This window comes from Neopelma chrysocephalum, unplaced genomic scaffold (assembly GCF_003984885.1).
Source record: "Neopelma chrysocephalum unplaced genomic scaffold, ASM398488v2 Primary Assembly neopelma1_25, whole genome shotgun sequence".
In the NCBI taxonomy this organism is placed as follows: domain Eukaryota; kingdom Metazoa; phylum Chordata; class Aves; order Passeriformes; family Pipridae; genus Neopelma; species Neopelma chrysocephalum.
Genome location: NW_020897694.1, coordinates 19,052,399 through 19,073,119, shown reverse-complemented (window position 1 = coordinate 19,073,119; position 20,721 = coordinate 19,052,399). Strand labels below are relative to the sequence as shown.

Here is a 20,721-nt window from a genome sequence, read left to right as displayed (position 1 = left end):
TGGAAAGCTAATGCAACATATAAAAGAGTGATTGAATAAAGTCTTCTTTAGAAACCCACAGCTATATACAGAAACCCTAAATGTGTCACAACTCACCCTCCTGCATTATTTTAAATTGTTTAATGCACAAAAATTGCTGAAATCGGTCTTTTCAGATTTTCTTTTGACACTAATGGACTGAAAGACTTCTTTTGAAGTTCATGTTTATAGCAAAGTTATCTGTCCTTAGTTGCATGATTCTAAAGCCTTGTTAGAAATCCAAAGCTCTTACAACTTTCTTCAACTCAGCAGACAAGTCCCTTTTATGCACTGAACTTCTTGGTGTTGCAGGACACTGACTGTAACATTTTTTGTACAGCTGCCCTTGTCTTCCTCTTCCCATTTACACTGACTCTAAAAATCTCTCAGTCCTGTGGTCACATTTTAAAAGTTGCATTAAAAGCCGGTGTGTAATCTTTCAGTCAACTATAAATGAAATGACTTAAAGGATCGCAGCTTCATTGAAAAACATTGTCCGGGTTCACCTTTATTTTTTTTATTTTAATGTAAGGTGATGTCCAGAGGCAGTCTGTCAAGTGTGCCTGCCAGTTTCTATTATTAATTGTCTAAAATACACACCGGGGCATGTGATGTTTTTTATCTTGAGGAGGAAGTACAATAGAGGTGTAGTCACTGTCAGGTAATTCATTGCCTTTGACTAGGAACACCACCTACAAACCCCGAGAGAAACTGAAAATAGATCCAAATGTAAATCTAATGCTTTTAAGAAGTACGATGATTAAATTCTTTTACCTCTTTCTAAAGCTAAAATAATAGATAAATCAGTGTCAGAACTATATGAAAAAGGTGCAGAATTCTTGGGATAATTCCCACAGTGTGAGAGTGAGCACTAGTGGCACAATAGCAGCATGATGGCAAGTGGAAGGATGTAATAAAAATCACTAGTCATACATCTTTTGGAAATAACATTATCAGAATACATATAAAATATTTGTTAAAACATAACATTAGCAGTGAGGCTTGGGAGAGATCAAAAAAGACAGAATGGAGACAAGTCAAAATCTCATGACAGTACTCGTTATCAAAAATGTTAGCTTTTAGAAGATGCTTCTTAACATAGTAAAATAAAAATACTGTGGACCTCACATCAGAAGCTTTAAATGTTTCTTACTAGAAAAGCTTACCTTACACTTCTGCTCTTTCATTTCTGTAAATAAACAGATGAATGAAAAACAAGGAGTAAATTTTAATATCAATAGATATGAAGGATTTTCTCCAGCTGTGTAAATTCCTCAGATATGTGAGTGTATACATTCCATTATTCTAAGAAAATATGACTGTAAATATTTGCACACTACCTTTGCATTTACAAGCCTCATTTCAGACTAAGATGCTAGGTGGTTAAATATTGCACAAATAATAAATTCAATATTTTGTTCAAAGATGATATGTCAAGAAAACTTCAGAAGGGAGAAAGATTTAAAATTTGGTGCCACAGTCCGCAGGGGGAAGGGAATGGGACCGGGCACTGCAATAAGGGTTCTGACACAGTTGAGGTCTCGTGCAGCAATGCCACTTTATCTAAGGGAAACAAGGGTTTAAATAACGTAGGTTTGAGGGGTGGATTCTAACTTGGGGAGGCGCAAGAGATTGACAACTCAGGGAAAAGTGTGATAGGGGGATAGGGGAAAGGTGGGTGGAACTCCCGGGTCTCTGAGGGAATGGGCCAATGGCAGCTCTCCCTGCATGGTGGCAGGCTGTGACCAATAAGCAGCAGAGGAGCGGGAAAACTGGGGAGACAGGGTGATAAACAACTTTTGGAGGGAAAACCTGAGGGAGAAAGGGAAACAATATGGAGGTAGGACAGAATTCATAAAATTTAACAATAAACTGAGGTGCATAAAAATTCATAAACACACAACAATAGACTGGGGAAAAACTGTCAGTCTGGTGGGTGAATTATCCAGTAAGTAACAGGTCCCTTTATATCCCATTTATGCTTTTCCAGGCAACATATCTTTCCCAGTCTGTCTTCTTATCCAGCACAGTTTGGGACACAACAACTGCTAGTTACTGCAATAAAACAAATGGAACTGATTTATTAATTAAATTTGATATTGAAGAAAGTGTTTGTTCTGAGTGTGTTTTCACTGACAATGAGAACTAAAATAAAGGTGTTTGAAAAAAAAAAGGCATAGACCAGAATGGATTTAATTTGAAGCCTACTATGTAAACAAAATGAATTACACTAACTTGTGTTCTGAAACATGCAGCAACTAATGTAGGCTAATGTGATTAGAACGAACATGGCTATTACAGATACCAGATAATATTCCACTGATTAAATTTACTGAAAATGGTTATAATTAGGAACAATTCAGGCTTTCTTATAGGCATAATTATACTAAGCTGATTATTAAATAAATAGATAAACAAAAGCAATACTATGATTTGCTTTTAATGGCATCAACAATGAAAATATTTTCCATTGTAAATTCTTGCTGTTGTTGAGCACTTTGGATATCTTTCAGGTTTCCTTAAGATAGAATGTCTTCTTAGTCATGTTCTATCATTTCATACCATAATTGTCTTCAACCTTAATAAAGAAAACATTCATTTAGTATCTGCTTCCCAATATTAGCAAGGAGTATGTCCTAGTGAAAAACTACTACAGACTGAGAAGATCAGTTTCCTTATGTCCTTTATTGTCACTGGTGACAGAAATCACTAAAGAGAATTCAAGCAGAATCCTAATTTATTTGTTCTACAACCCTTTTTTTCATTGTATTTCTCTGACTGTAGCTCCTTAGTGAATGTGAAGAAATCTGGAGAGCTTAGGACGAAGTTAGTATCTCTTATTATCTTCAATGAATGCATCGGTGCAATAATTGAAGCAGTGTGAAATGGGGAGAGGAAAGGTGAGAGAAAGAATTCCCTTTCTGTACTCACGATGCAACATTTAGCATATAAACTTGAGAGGTTTATTATCTTTTAAATAACTAGGTTTCAGCTTATCGTTTTTACACTGCATATCTTCTCAATGTTCCAAATGCATAAATGCCAATAGATGAATAAGGATATAAAGCTGCTACACAGCTGCATACATAGCGATGGAACAATTCAGATGACAAATCATACATATACATCTTCCTTTGAAGCTGTGCATTTCTTTCATTATAAAAAAATTAAGTAGTTTCTCTATACTCCATTCATGCAATTTCTATTTGGAATATTGCATTGTTTCTTTCATAATAGACAAAAAAATTCTTAATTGTGAGATTATTACTTCTAAGTTTGAGACTTTAGGTTTACATTTCAGGCAACAAAAACATTTAACTAACGTAAGATGAAACTGCATTAAAATTAAAGACCTTTGTGCAAAGAAATTAACTGCCTATTTTTCATTTTTAATAATTAAAGCAATTTTAATAAGGTTACATCTAAACTGCTAGATAAATACACTTTGTGCTATGATTAATAGTCCTGGTCTCATAATCATCCAGATCAAATGATCTCTTGTTTTGCACCCTTTCTCTCTCCTTCCTTGGTCTAGTTTTTCTTCTGACACATTTGATGTACAATAAGAAAATGCAAGTGGCTTTATGTCTACCATGAAATTTAGAAATGGTCAGGATGAACACCTGGACTTACAAGGTGGAAACTTCTCATTTGTGTCACAGTTCAAACATTAGTGAATACTTGTTTCTATCCAGCAACTACTTTGCCTATATTTGTTTAAAAAAAATTCTGTTAATCTGAGATGACGCTAATATGAAATACATAGAAGAGACACTTCAGAATCCTAAAGGACAAAATGTTTGTGTTCATGGGTAGATTGGTTATACTTAAAGTACATTCACCCATTTCTAGGGGGAACAAGGAAATGGCAAAGGCAAACAAAACTACTGTTAAAGGCAGTCTGTATACAAACAGTGAAAGAAGAATATCTCTGATGAAGCAATAGAAGTCAAAGGAAGTCTTGATATGGATTTAAATTAGTTTTATATTTAGAAATTTAATTTTAAAGCTTTATTTTTGAAAATGTCTATTATAGATAATTGACTAAGAATTTTTGTTACTTTTTTAATGCAACTTTAATTTACTACTTTTTTGTTGTTTTTCTTTTTCCTGATTTACTGTATTATTCTAAAATACTTTGAGGTTTATAGTCAAGCTATTCAGGTTTTAGCTGACTGTAAGTATAGCAATTTTCAAACAGATCTTGAAGTGCCCGTTACAATCAACGTTAAAAAATATTGTGACATTATGATCCAAAGATGAGACATTCTATGTAACAACATCAGTAACTTTTAAATGGGCCAAATGACACATTCTTAGTGATTCATTCAGCTCACCATCTTACAGAAATCTTTATGTTCTCTTTAGCTTGAGAAGTAAATGAATCACAGGTTTTGCCACATAAGATTACAGATATTTATATAATACAGTCATTTATAAATATTTATTTCTGGAAAAAGAAAGAAAGAAAATCTTTTCATGAATATGTCTCAGAGAGGTGTTATTTGGGGGAAAAAAAGGCCTCAGTCTTTTTTTATCAACATTAAATAGAGAAAATAAAAAATGCTTCTTGTCCTTTTTCTTCTGTAATTTATGACAATGTTGATCAGACCTGAGTCTCAAGTAGTCCTCTTACTTGTGTAAAGTGCAATAGAGTCATGAGCAAAATCTTCTGAGAAACGTTTAAAGTTTGTGCAAAAAATGTAAAGTCATGCACTATGACAAAACTATAGTAACTGTTCATAAGGAGAATTGAATGAGAGAAATAACAGGAAAAAAGTTTTAGGAAGGAAGGCTTATAGTAAGAAACAATGTTGAAAGCTACAAGTACCTCTTAGAAGCATAGATAAGTGGGAAGAAGTTCACTTTTGAGTAATTCTTCACCAACTATTTAATAGCAACAATTCTTTCTACTGATGTTCACTGGAAGGTCAAAATTTCAATACTGCATAATGCTGAATATTGGTAGGAATTCAGGACTAAATATTCCAACATGTAAATTGAGGCAATGTTGCCCCTCAAGTGCCTACCTCCACTGCACACCATCACCTTCTGGAGTCCTTGAATCCAGACTGGTGCCTTGAGAACATACAGTATGAAATGAGCTACAAATCAAAGCTGCAGGAATACTGAATAATCAGGAGAGAGAGAAATGCTCAATAAGAGTGGACTCATGCTTAAAAAGGATTCATGCTTGGTTAGAAGTAGGATGTCTCTTGGCCATGAGAATGACTGTAACACAGAGACAGGAGGAGAGCCTGCATTCGTATTCCTGAAGAAACCCATATCAAGAAGCTATTCTTGGTCAGCAAGCAAAGATTTTCAGAGTAGATTGTTGTTAGACACCAGACCAGTTATTATTGGGTCAGAAACAACTTGTGGGCAGTGTGTGTCTGAGTGTGGAGGGGGAAGGGGTGGGTCAAACCTCATGGAGGTGGGGTGGCATCGTGTCTCTCATGGCAGCCCCTGGGACCCACACAGGGAAGGCCTGGAGTGGCTGTCAGTTACCAACAGCCCAGGGAAACTATAACACCCCACACCTCCTGGAACCCCTCACCCAGCTCAGATTGGCAGGGACAGTGAGGACACTGCCCCTCACCCCAGCCTGGAACCCCAGAGTGGCTGGTGGGTCAGAGACCCTGACTGGAGGGGTTGGCCACAGGGACCAGAGTAGATAAAACCAAAGGCATATGTTTGCCTTGTGTCATGGCCCTGCCATTGGACTTGTGAGAGCTGGTCTTCTACAAGGCTTCGGTGGTAGCTGCATAATCTGTCTCTTTCTCCCTCTCTCTTCTTGATCCCTCTGCTTCTCTTTCTTTGCTCCTTTCTTGATGCTTGGGCTGGTTTGGAGTTGGAGGGATTTAATCTTGATTTAAGTGTTGTGGAATTGGTTGGATTTTGCCTTAAGTGTTGTTGGTGTATGGGATCTTGATTTAAGTGTTGCTGGTTTACTGGATTTTGACTTAAGTGTTGTGGATTAATAGTATATGCTGAGTTAGTATTGCGGTGGAACATTTTGTCTAGCTTGTGTGGTGTCCTTTTGAATTGTGGCCAAGTCCCCTTATGTGCTCCCCTAAATTAATAAAAAAATTCTTTGGGAACACGCCTGTGGTTTATTCTCTTGATGATATCTTGAGGTATTAAAGAACCCTATATCTATATATTAAAGTAAAATTCCTAGGCAGTCCTGTGAGCTGGTAGCTCCTGGGGCCCAGAGTTTTACAATTGTCTACACTGTATATCATCCTGTATATCATCTTCTCCAAGAGGTTTTCTTTTTCAGTTCAAAGAGCTTAAGATTCTCTGAGGATCATGTCTGAGTTTACCACAATAGTGATTTCAGTGTGATGGCAAAGCTATGTGTTGCATGCCACAGTGTTTGACATAGCAGTGTGTCAGTGGTGCTCAGTGGTCCAAAGTCTGTGTGCAGTGTGTTGGGGGGCTGTGAAAGCCAGAGTCAGTCAAGCCCAATACACGAAACATACAGAGTGCTTGAAGGACTAAACAGTACCTAGAACTGCAACCAGATTCAAACTCTAAGGAACCCAGTTGCTTCACCCAAAGAGTAGACCTGCAATGAAGTGGTATACATTATTTTTCAGAATGGAATTTCACTTCACATCTGATTAATTTCTTTTCAAGATATTGGTATGTTTCAAACACATTGTTTAGCTATGTTTTTCCAAGTCTATTGTTAGTCTTGTGTCTTCTACCTCCAGCTCACCTAGCTTGAAGATATTTCATCTTCAGAATTTTTTCCTCACTTCCTTTTTTTTCTTCATTTTTATTTTGAAGAATGAACATCTGGCTAATAATGTTCAAGCTTTCCATTAGCATTCAGTGTAAATGTTATTCCACATTTATACTGAAAAAAAAAAAATCTCTCCTCCAAACCAGTTAAAACTGGTGAAAATAAGTCACTTAACAGTAACACAAACATGCATAACTAACCTTTTTACAATACAGAGTGTGAGAGAATGGAAATAACAGAAGCAAGTCATACAATCCAGTTTTGAATTTTTGACTTATTGAGAGATTCAAGATTAGCTGAAAAAAACCCTATTTATTTAAAGGAAAAAAATGAACCTTTTAAATGCAGGTTATGGGGTCAGTATAACAAATGGATGCCAATTACCAACAACATATTAGTTACCGTGAGACTCAGTCAGTTTGCTACAAGTAAGAAGAAATTAATATAATGTAAAAATTAAACTAATTTTTTTGTGCAGTTAATGTATCATCTTCCCTTGAAAGTATTGGATTTGAAAGTATTCTTTTGGGGTAGCTTTCACTTCAATGAAAGAACAATACTGTCTTATTCTTAAACATAAATACTTAGTACAGAGTAAATTAAGCTAGTTTCTTTAACTCTTTTCCCATATATATCCTCTGAATTTAAATGTCAGATTACTCGTCTTGGATTGCATGAACACCCTCAGAAACCCACTATAGTCTCCTCAGCTCAGAGCTGTTAACTTGAGAAGGTGGTAGAATTGAGAACAGTTCCAAAACTGTGGTTAACATGTTCAAACTTATGCAGAAGTAAACCCAAACTTAGGTATCACAAGACTTGCTTTCTAGAGGTTGACATGAAAGTGAGTTAATTCATCATATGCTATTATTGAAGTATTGCAGTTGCTTCTGGCTTTGTCAATAGATGATGGTAAAAAAAAAGGCAAAAAAAGAAATCTGTCTTTATGCTATACTACATTATAATTATACCGTAAATGAGTTACACCTTTATTCCTATATAAAGGGAGTGGCTTGGATTTATATAATATTTGTTTTGTAGCACAGTCAGACCCAAAGATTTTGGATTCACAGAACCACAGAATGGTTGAGGTCGGAAGGGACCTTTAGTGATCATTTGGTACAACCACACTGCTGAAGCAGGGACACCTAGATCCAGTTATTCAGGAACATGTTCAGATGGCTTTTTAATATCTCCAAAGAGAGACATTTCATAACCTCTCTGTGCCAATGCTCAGTCACCATAGAAGTAAAAAAGTGTTTCCTGAGGCTCAAAGGGAACCTCCTGTGTTTCAGTTTGTGTCCATTGCCTCTGGTCCTGTCACGGGACACCACTGAAAGAATGCCAGTCCCTTTCTCTTTACAGCCTCCCTTCAGATATTTAGATACATTGACAAGATTTGCCCTGAGCCTTCTCTGCTCTAGAATGAAGAGTCCCAGGTGTCTCAGCCTTTCCTCATAGGAGAAATGCTCCAGTCCCTTGATCATCTTTCATTAGTCCTTCATTAGACTCTCTCCAGTATGTCCATGTCTCTTGTACTGAGGAGCCCAGAAGTGGACACAGATTCCAGGTATGGTCTCAACAGTGCTTAATAAAGGGTAAAAACACTTCCCTTTATCTACGGGCATCACTTTCCTTAATGCAGCCCAGGATTACATTCACTGTCTTTGCTGCAAGAGCACACTATCTTGTTTGTCTTTTAGTCTGTAATAAGTAGTATCTTCTTCTCTCTCAAAAACAAACCCTCATAAGTCTAATTCTCCATGACAAGAAACTTAAAATTCTTAAGCAATTTATCTATCTTTATTATGGTTTAATTAAAATGGTATTTAAGTGTGGAAGGAATATCTGGTCAAAAAGAGAAACATTATACTAGAGGTTCCTGAAATATTGAGAGAATTGTCTAGAAAGGAGGGAACAGAAACTCCCAAGTTCCAGAAAGAACCAGATATAGTGCAAGAAACCTTTTCTAATCCTGAAAATTAAAGACATTTCAAAATTCAGAGGGAAAGAAGTCCTTTTTTTAAACTGGCATTTTTCTCACAGACTTGAAGTGGTGCAAGTCTAATCACTCCTCTCCTACTCTCATCTATATTGTCCTGTGTTATCATCACTCACATTCATTATACTCTGAAAGCTAAGAATAAGCCATGATCGGCTTGAATAAAAGCAGACAGCATGATATTCAGCTATTGGTTCTATTTCGAATGCTAATGAAACATTCAGCCAAGCCTACAGAGATGAAGAGCAGTTGGCTCAAGATAAGACTAAGAAGAGATATCATGATTTAACCCCAGTTGGCAACTTAGCCCCAAGCAGCCACTTGCTCACTCCTAGCAGGGAGAAGGCCCAGGAAAAAAAGTAGTAAACCTTGTGGGTTAGTATAGGAACAGTTTAATAACTGAAACAAAGTAAAATATAATATAATATCAATAATACTAATTATAATAATACTCATGGCTAGGCTTCGCGAACAAAGATTTGGGAAGAGCTCTAGCCACGTTTGTTACAAATGTGCTGGTGGCTAAAGAGGCCAATACAAGATAGGCACATCCGGTTGCAAAAGGCACAGCAGAAAGACTCCTTAGGTGATGTATTCTGCAAGACATGATTCTTTCTGCGCGTTGTCTTTTCTCCTCAAGAGTGACCCTGCATGCTTTCTCAAAAGCATCAGCAGTGTTATAGATAGTGTGTCTCCAGACCTCCCGATTGGAGGCCAGAGTAGACCAGTTATGTTGATCAATATGGCCAAGGTTGAGGTGTTGTTTCAGGGATTCCTTGTATCTTTTCTTCGGGGTTCCTCTCATGCGGCAGCCGGTGGCCCCCACTACTTGCTGGCTATTCCAGCTCAAAGTTTGCTGCCAGATACACAGGCACACCCCATGCGCACCAGCTGTGGGGAAGGTACAGACATTTGTCCCTATCAGCCAGCACCAGGCCCACAGGCTTTTACCCATGGTCCTACCTACTCCAGTTGCAGTAATTGAGCCTCTCACTCACTTGCCCTGGTTTCTGTCAGTAGCTGAACCTGAGATTTCCACTCACTCCAGTAGTTGACATTGCAGTCCAGGGGCACCTACAATGCTAATACCTCTCTGTTACTATACCTTCTATTGTGACATATATTCACACTCTGCAGTTAGTGCATTCATCACTGGCAATCCTGAACCTTCTTCCCTGTTGTTTCAATAAACTGTGTTATCTGTTACTCTGGATTGTGTAAATTCTTATTGAACTAGGCCAGACCTATAGTATTGGCTTGGTAAATTGTACAATGCGTGAATCTAGGATCACACAAGTACATATTGAACACCACCAGACCCACAGTGTTGAAACTGCACTATTTGTGAATCTGGTCTCGTGAAAGTTCTTATTGAACATGGCCAGACTGATAGCACTGAAGTGGCTATAATCAGAAATTAAGCCCAGCCACATCCAGCCCCTCTGATCTCTGAGGTCTCACTGGATTGCAATGGGGTTTATTTTCTGCCAAATTTCTATACCCTTAATGAAACAATGACATGCTCAGGAAAATTTTGGCATCTCCAACTGTGGATGCTGAGAATCTACTTGTTCCAATTGCTGACACCACAGGTCTGGGGGCACCTACATTTCCTGTCTGACTTCTGTTAGTATTCCACATGCACTCACACTAGTCTCCCAAGTAGCTAACATTTAGTCCTACAAACACTCCTACACCAGGTAGAGAGTGAGTCTGTTTCATTAAATACCACAATATATATTTGACCATTTGCCGAATGGTTTTGTGTGAACATGAATTAAACTTTCTCTACCAATTAGAAAACTGAAAGAAAAATTAAGATGATTTTTAAAAGGATTAAAAATCACACTATGCAAAAAAACCCCAACTAAGCAAAACCAAAGCCAAACTAACAAAAAAACCCAAATCATCAATTTCAACACTAATTACTGTAACACAATATTTGGGGCTTTTTTTTGATAGGATGGTCAGTCACATATTTGAATGTATTTCTGTATTGAAAGAGAAAACTGAATTTTATATATACTTTCTAATTTTATTTTGACTTTATAGTTTTTAAGGATAGGCTTACACACAGGTTTATATTTGTACAGAAAAGGTTTTACATTATTACAAATCTTGGTATGTATTCCTGGATAAGAGACAAAACATACTACTGAGATTTAGTCTTTCTCTGATTTAATCTTGTGCTAGTCTAATTTCAAACATCAGCATTTCTATATAGCCTGAAGTCTTACAAGGATTGATAAAAACCTCTCATTGACAAAGGATTACAATAGTAAATATTTTATGTGATGAAGACCTGAACTAAAGATTCTATATCTGTTAGGGATAATAATAAGGATGAACAAAGCCTTAACACAGATGTACAAAGCCCCCAAAAGGAAGAAGCAGCAAAAACAAAGCAACAAAACAGCAGTATTTTTCTTTAAATGCTAACAGTGGACCATTAAATACATTGAGAAATGAATGAATGTACCTGAATTTCTGCCTTTGATATTAAATGACAAAATAAAACCCTAATGATGCTCAATGGAACTTCTTATGAGAAAATGAAAGTGGTTAATAGTTGTGGGTCAGAGCAGATCCAAAATTATGCTAGGTTGCTTTTAGTTAACTTTGCAAATAGTGCCATTTATGTGGAAGAAATATCTGAAAACACATGGAATGCCAATTATATGCAGTATTTATTATGCCTTACTGCATATCAAAATACTATAGATGAGAATAGTTAAGGTAGATTTCCTACAGGTAATAACAATATGCTGATATGCTTCCCTTCTAGCTGTTTTATTCCCTAGCTCAGATGCCTAACTCTCCTCCAGTCACTGTCTGAAGACCTTTGGCCATTTACCTCTACAGCATGATTGATCTTGGAAGTTGTTCCTGTAGTGCTGAACACTGTGGTAGGTAGTCCTTGTATCAGTACCCAGCATAGTTTTTAAAATCTGCCTCAGGAAGTTCATTGAAAATCCAATGGACTTAGGCAACTTTGAAAATGTTATCTACTAATATTAAAACATTGCAATTGTATTTGAATGAAAAGTAGGGAGAAAAACTGGGGTTTTATAAGTTTACAACAGAGAATTTTGTGAAGATGCAGTTCTAGATGAGTGTTAATATGTCTGGGGAAATTTTTGCCCTCATATCTTGAGGTGTTTCACTTATGCTTAGAGGCAAAGATGGAGAATTTTTCTGCTCCTAGTACCAGGCCAGGAAGCCATTAGACCAGAAATTTCAAGTTAACTAAATATGTTATTTTATACAGAATTCATAGTGTGTACCTCACCCTAAATGAAGTATGAAGGTTAGCTACCATCAGAGTTTCAATCCACTGGAGTACACTGAAGTTTGCAACTCGTAAGATTTGCTATGTGTCCAAATCAGTCAGTTGTATATTCAAGGATAATCTAATGGAATTACACTAGCAGTGTTCTTGGCAATGGTGGAATCCCAAGACAACTGGCTATGGCACCTTTCCTGCTGCCTTTCACTTTGAGGGCAGGGAAGCATTTGGCATTAACATGTTTTGAAAATATTTGTCTCGACTACAAAGTATTTCCTGACATTTCCAAATGAAATACATTATTTTTAGCCCTTAAAACATACACAAAAAAAGAAAACATTACTATGTGGTAAGTAATTTTCAATTTGTTTTACCTAAAGAAGGAAAGAAGTAGATAAACATGGAGGATGGGAAAGCAAACTGTTTCAGGACATAAAGTTTTAACTTTGAGTATTAGGTACCATCAGATTAATAAACATGCAATGAACATATAACAAGTCTGTGTTTCTTAGAATCATCTATTTTTACCAAGTCCTAATGCAGCAAAACAAATACACAGTTTTTAAGAAACCAGTAGGACACTGTACATGAGTTGTTTCGGCAGCGCTTGAAATTCAGCTAATTAGTTTCAAAAGTCAAAAAACCCCCACCAAAACAAAACACTCACACCTAAATACTGGCAAATTGATTAAGACATAATCTTCCTATTAAAATCAGAATTCACAGAACAGAGGACAAATGTAGTCATATTAACAGCAAGCAGTTCTGCAGATGAGTAAGCTACGAAAAATCTTATCACTGATATTGTTGTAGAATAGGTTCAGCTGTGAAGAACAGTCATCAAATCAGGTGATTTGCAGATTCCATTCTTCTGTGAGTATTAAGATCTCAAAGCCACTTCTATTTTGCTATGGGAAAGAGGACAGTGAAAGCTGCACTTGAATTTGGTGATTTGGACTGCTTTAAAGTTTACTTAAAGAATAAGACAATCTTTAGGAGAATAATTAAGCCTAATAAGCAACTTTTAATAACTACTGATGCCACTAAGAAAGGAACGAGACAAAGAAATTGTGAAATGGTGCTAGGTATTTAAATCATTGTACTGGATCAGAGATTTGTCCACTTAAACTAATGCATTGTCTTTCTAAAGACGTTTCATACCAGATGCTATCTAGGAAGTGAGAAAAAACCCTTTAGTGGGCAGGTACAGTACAAGACTTGTATACATTTTAGTTTTGACGGTCTTATTTTATGAAGTTAAAACATGTTTTTTTTATGAAAATCCAATCTTAATACAACACCCTTTTTGACTTAGCTCAATTCTATCCATATAGCATATAAATCTGAGCTCAGAGTTAACAATTCTCTGACTTATAACTGAAAAAAAATGCTAAACATAGTATTGTTTACAAGACTGTCATAACCATGAAGTCCTGCATCATTTATTCCTCTACCTTTAAAAATTAATCTTTGCCTGTTAGTAAGCACAGATCATTGTCTCTTGCTGAAACAATAAAGAAAATGTAAGAGCGAATCTTATTACATTACCCATTCTAAAAAATGTGACTCTGTAGATATTATTTGTCTTTTGACCTTGTCTACAGCTTATGCTAGTTCTGGCAACACTGTGAAGTAAAGAGCGCTTTTCAACTTTTAATAAAAACAAGCAGTATCTGGGATAGTTAGGGAAAAGCTTATAATGCTTCAAGACATCTCATGTTTGTTTTATGTTAATTTTGAAATCTCTTAAGTTGGACAGTGCTGAATTGTTAATAAACACTTGCAGTGGGTTTCTGTAGCTGGGGTTTGGTAGTGGGTGGGGCTACAAGGGTGGCTTCTATTAGAAGCTGCTAGAAGCTCCCCCTGTTTGGTGGAGCCAATGCCAGCTGGCTGCAGGATGGACTTTCTGCTGCTGGCCAAGGCCAAGCCGATCAGGAGTAATAGTAATGCCTCTGTGAGGCACAGAAAGAATTCCAGCCAGGGAAGAGCAGAGTGAGAACATGGGAACAACAATGCAGACACCAAGGTCAGTGCAGAAGGAGGGTGGATACCCAAAGGAGGCTGTGACCCTGTGGGAGGCCCAAGATGGAGCAGGGTCCTGCCAGAGACCTGTAGCCTATGGAGAGGGAAGTCCACACTGGTGCAGGTTTTTCCCAGGTAGGACTTGTGGCCCCTGTGGGGGACCCATGCCGGTACAGCTCATTCGTGAAGGACTGCACTCCATGGAGAAGTGACCCACGGGATAGCAGTTTGGGAAGAACTCTTGCCTGAGGGATGAACTCTCGCTGGAGAGGTCCATCAAGGACTGTCTCCTGTGGGAGGGACCCCACGGGAGCAGGGTAAGGACTCCTCTCCCTGAGCAGCGGCAGAAACAACAACTGACCGTAACTCCTGTTCCCTGTCCCCCTGAACTGCTGGGGGGGAGGAGGGAGAACATGGCAGGAAGAAGGGGTGGGGGGAAGGTGTTTTTAATATTATTTTATTTCTCAGTCTTTTGCTCTTATCTTGTTAGTAATAAATTTAAATAATATCCCCACTTTGAGTGGTAATCAGTAACTGACCTCTCCCAGCTCTTATCTCAACTCATGAATCCTTAGCTGTTTTTTTTTCTCTCCTCTGTCCGGTTGCAGAGGGAGAGTGAGAGAGTGGCTTTAGTTGGTACCTGGCATCAGGCCAGGGTCAACCCACTACAGCACTGCTTTAGCATGTTGCCACTCTATATCTTATTACCCATCTGATCTCAACCAGATCATTTTCCTCTGTGTCTCAAATACTGTTTTTAATTTTGTTAATTTGTTTACTTTCTGTCTTTATATTACCATTGGCTCTTTTTAAAAATTATTGTTTATCATAGATTTTATTCCAATTTATATTCTTGCCTTTTTTTCTCATAAGCCTGCCCAAGCTCAGTAGAAAAGATGGTATGTATGACACATATACAAAGATCATAAATTTACCTCAAACAGCTAGTAAAAGGCTGTAGAACCAGGGAAAAATGGGACTGTGATTAGGTGGTTAAAGAGATCATAACTGTTAAATAACTGTTAAAGCTTTTCTGTTTCCCTCTTGAAGTTTGTGTAGGAGTTTAATCAAAAATTACCATTTAATTTTTTCCTTCTCAGATTTTCCCAGAATCTTTAAAAAAAAAAACGTAAATCAGTATTCTGGGAATTTTCACCAAGTTTCTTCCTCACTGTGTTTGCCTCTCTTTTGACTACTAAATTATACCAGAATGAAAAACATCTAATTTCGTGGTTGTTTTCTCTAACAATTAGTTTTCTTCCTTTTTTTCCCTCCTTCTTTACCTAGTGTTTTATAACACCCTTAGTAATAAAATGGAATAGGCAATAAAAAAATGTACAAAGACACCCTCCCCATTTTTTTGATGACACTCATTTTATTAGCCGTAGCGGCAAGAAAGTTTCTAAAGTTATCTTATATACATAAGCAATAAAATTATAAAGATACTGCTTTGCTATCGTAAGAAAAATAAAGATCTACACTGATTTCTAAAAGTATGTCTGGAATATTAATGAGTATAATTTTCTTACTAAAAATACATACTAAAAATACATAATCAAATTATTTTAAGAATCTTTGACATTGTTTTGTTTAATGAGAAGAAGTAGAAAAAATTCAAAATAATTTTTGGATTCTGGTTTGTTTATATACTTTTTGCATACTTTTTAGTGAAGAGATAAACTGATTTGCAAACATAGCTGATTCTAGGCTATTTTTTCTTTTTTTTTTTCCTTGTTCTTTGAAGAGTTGATTCCAGCTGTGTTTGCCTCAGGTTAGAATGAACTTGACATTGTTTCTGTTAATGTTTTACTTTTATTCTTGTTCTACTCATGACATGTGTTAGAAATAAGATTTATTCATCGGGAAAAAAAAAGAATAAATCAGGTTACCTCACTCCTTGTTTTCATAAGCATCCTTAATAATCTTCCAGAGGATACATTTCCCAGCAGGCCGTATTGCAGTATTACTTTGATATGTTATCAGTAACTTTGTGTTTTGATTCTGTTATGTTATGTGAAGGAAGCTTCTGAGCATACACACAGTCTCCTTTGATATTAATCTAAGCAACTGGAGGATTTTAAAGGAGCTCAACAACTGGGAGAAAAGAAAAAAAAGAGTGGACAATTCAGTAGCAATGCTGTTTGTATAGAAAAGAAAGAGGTACATGGGTAGTAAAATGATAATAGCGCAGAGATTTCTAGTTTAACTTGAGCATCATAATGGGAATATCATGCTAGTAAGGAAGAAGAAAATGGAAATAAAAAAAAAAATCTATAGAAAATGAATGGTCAAATGTCCACGGAAAGATTTGAAAAAGGTACCAGAGAGCACTGCAAAGTCTTGGCACAAGTATAACCAAAAGACAGAATGAGGAAGAAGGAAATAATATTGTCATTAAAACCAATATAACAGCTTGTCTCTTGCTAAGAGTTATTGAGAAACAGCCTGTTTCTATTCCTTTAATGTTATTTTCTTAAAATAATTAAAATAGTTATTCAGGGTAATTGAATACTGAAAGATTATTCAGAATAATGAAGCAGTTTTGCAAGTAAGAGTTGAAAACCTAGTGAACGTATTAAAATATCTATTTTTAGATATCTGGGAACGTATCTGTAAAATAAGTCTAACTAATGAATATGTAAAACTAAGACAAGGATTAACATACTCTGCACAGGAGTCAACTTTCCTGTCCCTTCTGGAGTGCAGCAACAATAGATGCTGGTTAGCGTCTCCCCAGAAATATAAATGTGCTTGAGTATATATAATTAAGAATATACATATATATGTGACTTTTTTTCAGATCTGAGCATTAGAAAGGCTAATTCTATTGAAAGGTCAATTCAGTTCTATCCTTGATTCCAACAGGGACATTACTTAGTTCCTGATAACCTACCACTGAGCAGCCAAAGTGCTGGTACATAAAGCATGAGAAATTGCATATCTGACCTCCAGCTTTCTGTCAACAATAGTGGAATTCTTGTGTGTTATCAAGCAGGCATGCACATTTGGTAAGGTACTTTCAAAAATCTCTCCCTGAAGAGAAATGCTGAAATCCTCTTTAAGAGAAAGAGACAGACACTTTCATATACACAAAAGGGGAGAAAATTCAAAACATAAATACTAAACAAAGATAACTTGAATGAGTTTCCTGCTGATGGGTAAATACCTTTATGCAACATTATGAACTGTGTCTTATTCTGCATCTATAATCAAAAAGCAGAAATCCTTTTATTATCATCCCCAGGAAGAAGATATGACATGTATTATATTAATAAAAAGGATGAGAAACTTAATCCCGAAATGATTTGCATAAAGTAGTGCAGTATACATGTATGGTACAGCATATACTGCATGCAAAGTATTTGATAAGGGAAAGATAACACTAACACAACAACTTAACATGACTAAACAACAACATAACACTAACAGAAAAAAGTATTAATCTTCATATGAAAAATTCTGACCAAAAATCTTATGATTATGATATAAATACAATGGACAATTTAATAAAAATATATTAATGTATTATATACCATTGAAAAATTATGTATATTCTTCCGCCACTTTAGTGATAAAATAATAATTGAAGAGAAACAGTCTTTTGGGGAATGCTGGTGGTTACACAGAAATAACATACACATTCTCTTTCACATTAAAAAGAGAGAAAAAAAAAATTAAAAAAGACATTAATATGTTCCATATCCTGAAGGAAAAAGAGATAAGCTAGTGTTGAATAGATAGCAAAAACACCACATTGGTAAAGCGCAGCAGTGATAATTCTCAGAAATGGTTCAGTTTAGTAACAGCAAACAAAGTCATTCACGTCTTGTAACGCACTAAGAAATCCCTGAGGATAGTTTAACATTCAGCTACATCACACAGCAGACATGCATGAACTGGAAGGGTACAGAACCTGAGGCCCTTCTGCTTTTGGATCACAGTTTTCTCCCCACCCCAGCTTCCCCCACAATAATAGCTGACTGAAATGATAAATGTCATCCTAAAAGGGGAATGATCAAATTTATAAACATACGTTTCCATCTCTACTGCTTCTTTGTCGCACAGAAATTTGACCATGAAATATAAAATATTGGCCATGACATTTGAAATAAATATGTTTGTACTTTGAACAACTTTGTCTGGTATTGTGATATAAATAATTATTCCTCCAACCGTCTATATCTTAAAAACTTGATTTATTAAAGACTATTCTCTCTCAAGTTATTTTTTCAAAATATTCCATGTTATTAAAAAAACAAAAAAAAATGTTTCATTTCTACTACAAGTTTAACTTAAAATATGTTGTGTTACCAATGAAAATTTAAGAAAAAACAGCTTCTTTTACCCAAATAGAAATTTTTGTTGTATTTTCACAAAAAATAAATGCAGCAACCACTTAATAATATTAAGCTTATTTTGAGAGATACATAGTTTGAACAGAAGAGTTCATTAATAATAATTAAACTCTTAGAAACATTGAAAAATAACTATTCAACAATCCACAAAAAATATTTCCATCCCTTTATCACTGGGTAAAACACACTCAAGGATCTCTCAAACCTCTGTCATCTAATGTCTTCTGTAGCAAAGAAGGTACCAAATACAGGTAATTGTGAAAAACAGAGGAAACAAGAGATGGCGAAGTGCAGACTCCATACAGTGGATTCCACACCCATTTGTTTGGGTTTTTTATCCTTTTTTTTTCTCCTCTGAGCTATTTCTAATTAAAGACGGCTCTCTCCCTGACAATAAGGCATGAGTTAAGACCTTGAGTTCACATTCTGCCTTCGAAGAAGAAGCTTAACATCAGTGAAATACACTTTAATCACAAGCCTATGTTGACTTTCTCATTTAGATACAAATCCTCTCCCCTAAAGCTCTTCATTATTTCTGATAACAAGTTTTCTCTCTTATAAACTAAATTCTCCATTAAATATTTTGTTTCTTTTACTTCTTACTACTTTACTTCAGCTCCTCAGCCCTTCACTTCAACTGCACAGAAATGTGCAATCTGCTTCACAAGATGCACAACATCCTGCTTTCCTTCTCATCACTCCACTCACATATTCTTTCCTCCTTCATTTTTCTATGTCATCCAGTTTTCCTTTTCTAAGACTATGTCCATTTTCAGACGCCCAAAGAAAAACTACAGAAAATTATGAAATAATAGAAACCTCTGAAAATATAATATCTATTGAAAAAAAGGCAAAAGTTTTACTTTGTGAGCTAATCTCTTGGTTTACAAGCTTAAAAAATGCAGAGTTGGCAATTGACACAAAAAAATATATATTTTCAGGAGCTGGAGAAAAAAAATTTAATCATAACCATTTAATGTAATGAACCAGATCATCCCGTGCGACATATATGGGATATAGAAACACTTCTTATATATGAAACCAATAATCTATTATAGTCTAACTGATACCATAAGAGTCTAATCAAAGAATTATTATCTCAGGTCCAATTACTGTAGAAAAGGAAGGGAAAAAAAAAAGCACTGCAGAGTTAGTATCAATGATAATAACAGTTGAAATTGTTATCCATACACTTCCCAGTGTCTTGCTTTTTGGCAATATGCTCACCCTTACCTTGTCACTCCAGTTTCTAAAGAATGTTTTGTTCTAGGGGAAGGAGAACAGTGAGTGTCTGGAGTCCTCTGAAGGGAGAGGAATAGTGCTGGTTGTGGGAGTTACTTCTCCTTGAAGCCTCTGATGATGATGCTAAGTTCTGTCTTATGTTGACTCTGCTTAGGGTCATTTTTGGATTTATTTATATATGTTTTAATCACAAATGGTCAATAACTTGTCGCTAGCAAATACAAACTTGTAAACTAAATAAAAGCAGTTTAGGAATAAGCTATGAGGAAAAGGTAACTAAGCATATATAGCTCATCTGAAAAACTGGTTTTTACTCAGTTACTGATAGTGTAACTAATGATGTATTAGCATAACCTAGTCCTTGTTTTGGGTCAATGGATAGGTTGTTGCTTAAAAGTAGCGGTCTATTAAAAACACTTATATGTTTAAACATATGTAGAGATAAAAAGGACTGATAACTTCCTGCTATTGCCATCTGCTTCTTACAACACTGTACTTATAAAATTATTCAACAACGGTTTACCTTTTAGGTCAAGTGCACTCTAGAACGCATGCAAAGTTGTAGTCTTCACAAAGTCTCACCACTAACTGCGCTTTATGTTAAGATCCAAGCATGTGCCATATCCATAAATTGCCTGTTATACATGGGAAGAGAGAGCTAGAGTGCATTTTTGTAAATCTGGATGTCAGGATGATTTGGAGACCAAGATGCCTGATAACTATACCTGGGCTTTCTAGAGATCACCGTACACAACAGTCCTCAAATTACAAATGTTTGTTTGTTGCTCCACTTCCTGAAAGAACTGATGCAGTATCTGAATATGAGTAACGTATTTCTCAGTCAATTACTACTTTTTTTGTTGTTGTTGCATACAGTAAATTATTTCTTCATCAATATGGTTTTCCATCATCCAGCCAATTTCAGCTTATTCAAGATACATTCATAAATATAAATGTAAAGAGAATCTTATTCACCAGGATTTCTACAGAAGCAGAAAAATTATAATAACATTAACTTCTAGCTCAAATATACAAACAATAAGAT

The 20,721-nt window shown here is 36.0% G+C and overlaps 1 long non-coding RNA gene across 1 annotated transcript; it reads left to right on the top strand.

Moving 5' to 3' along the window:
- Positions 1-9,446: 9,446 nt before the first annotated feature.
- Positions 9,447-20,425, top strand: LOC113963480. The gene is made up of 3 exons (XR_003532834.1): positions 9,447-9,586; positions 14,115-14,120; positions 20,415-20,425. It is a non-coding gene; the product is annotated as an uncharacterized LOC113963480 (long non-coding RNA).
- The last annotated feature ends 296 nt before the right edge of the window (positions 20,426-20,721 follow it).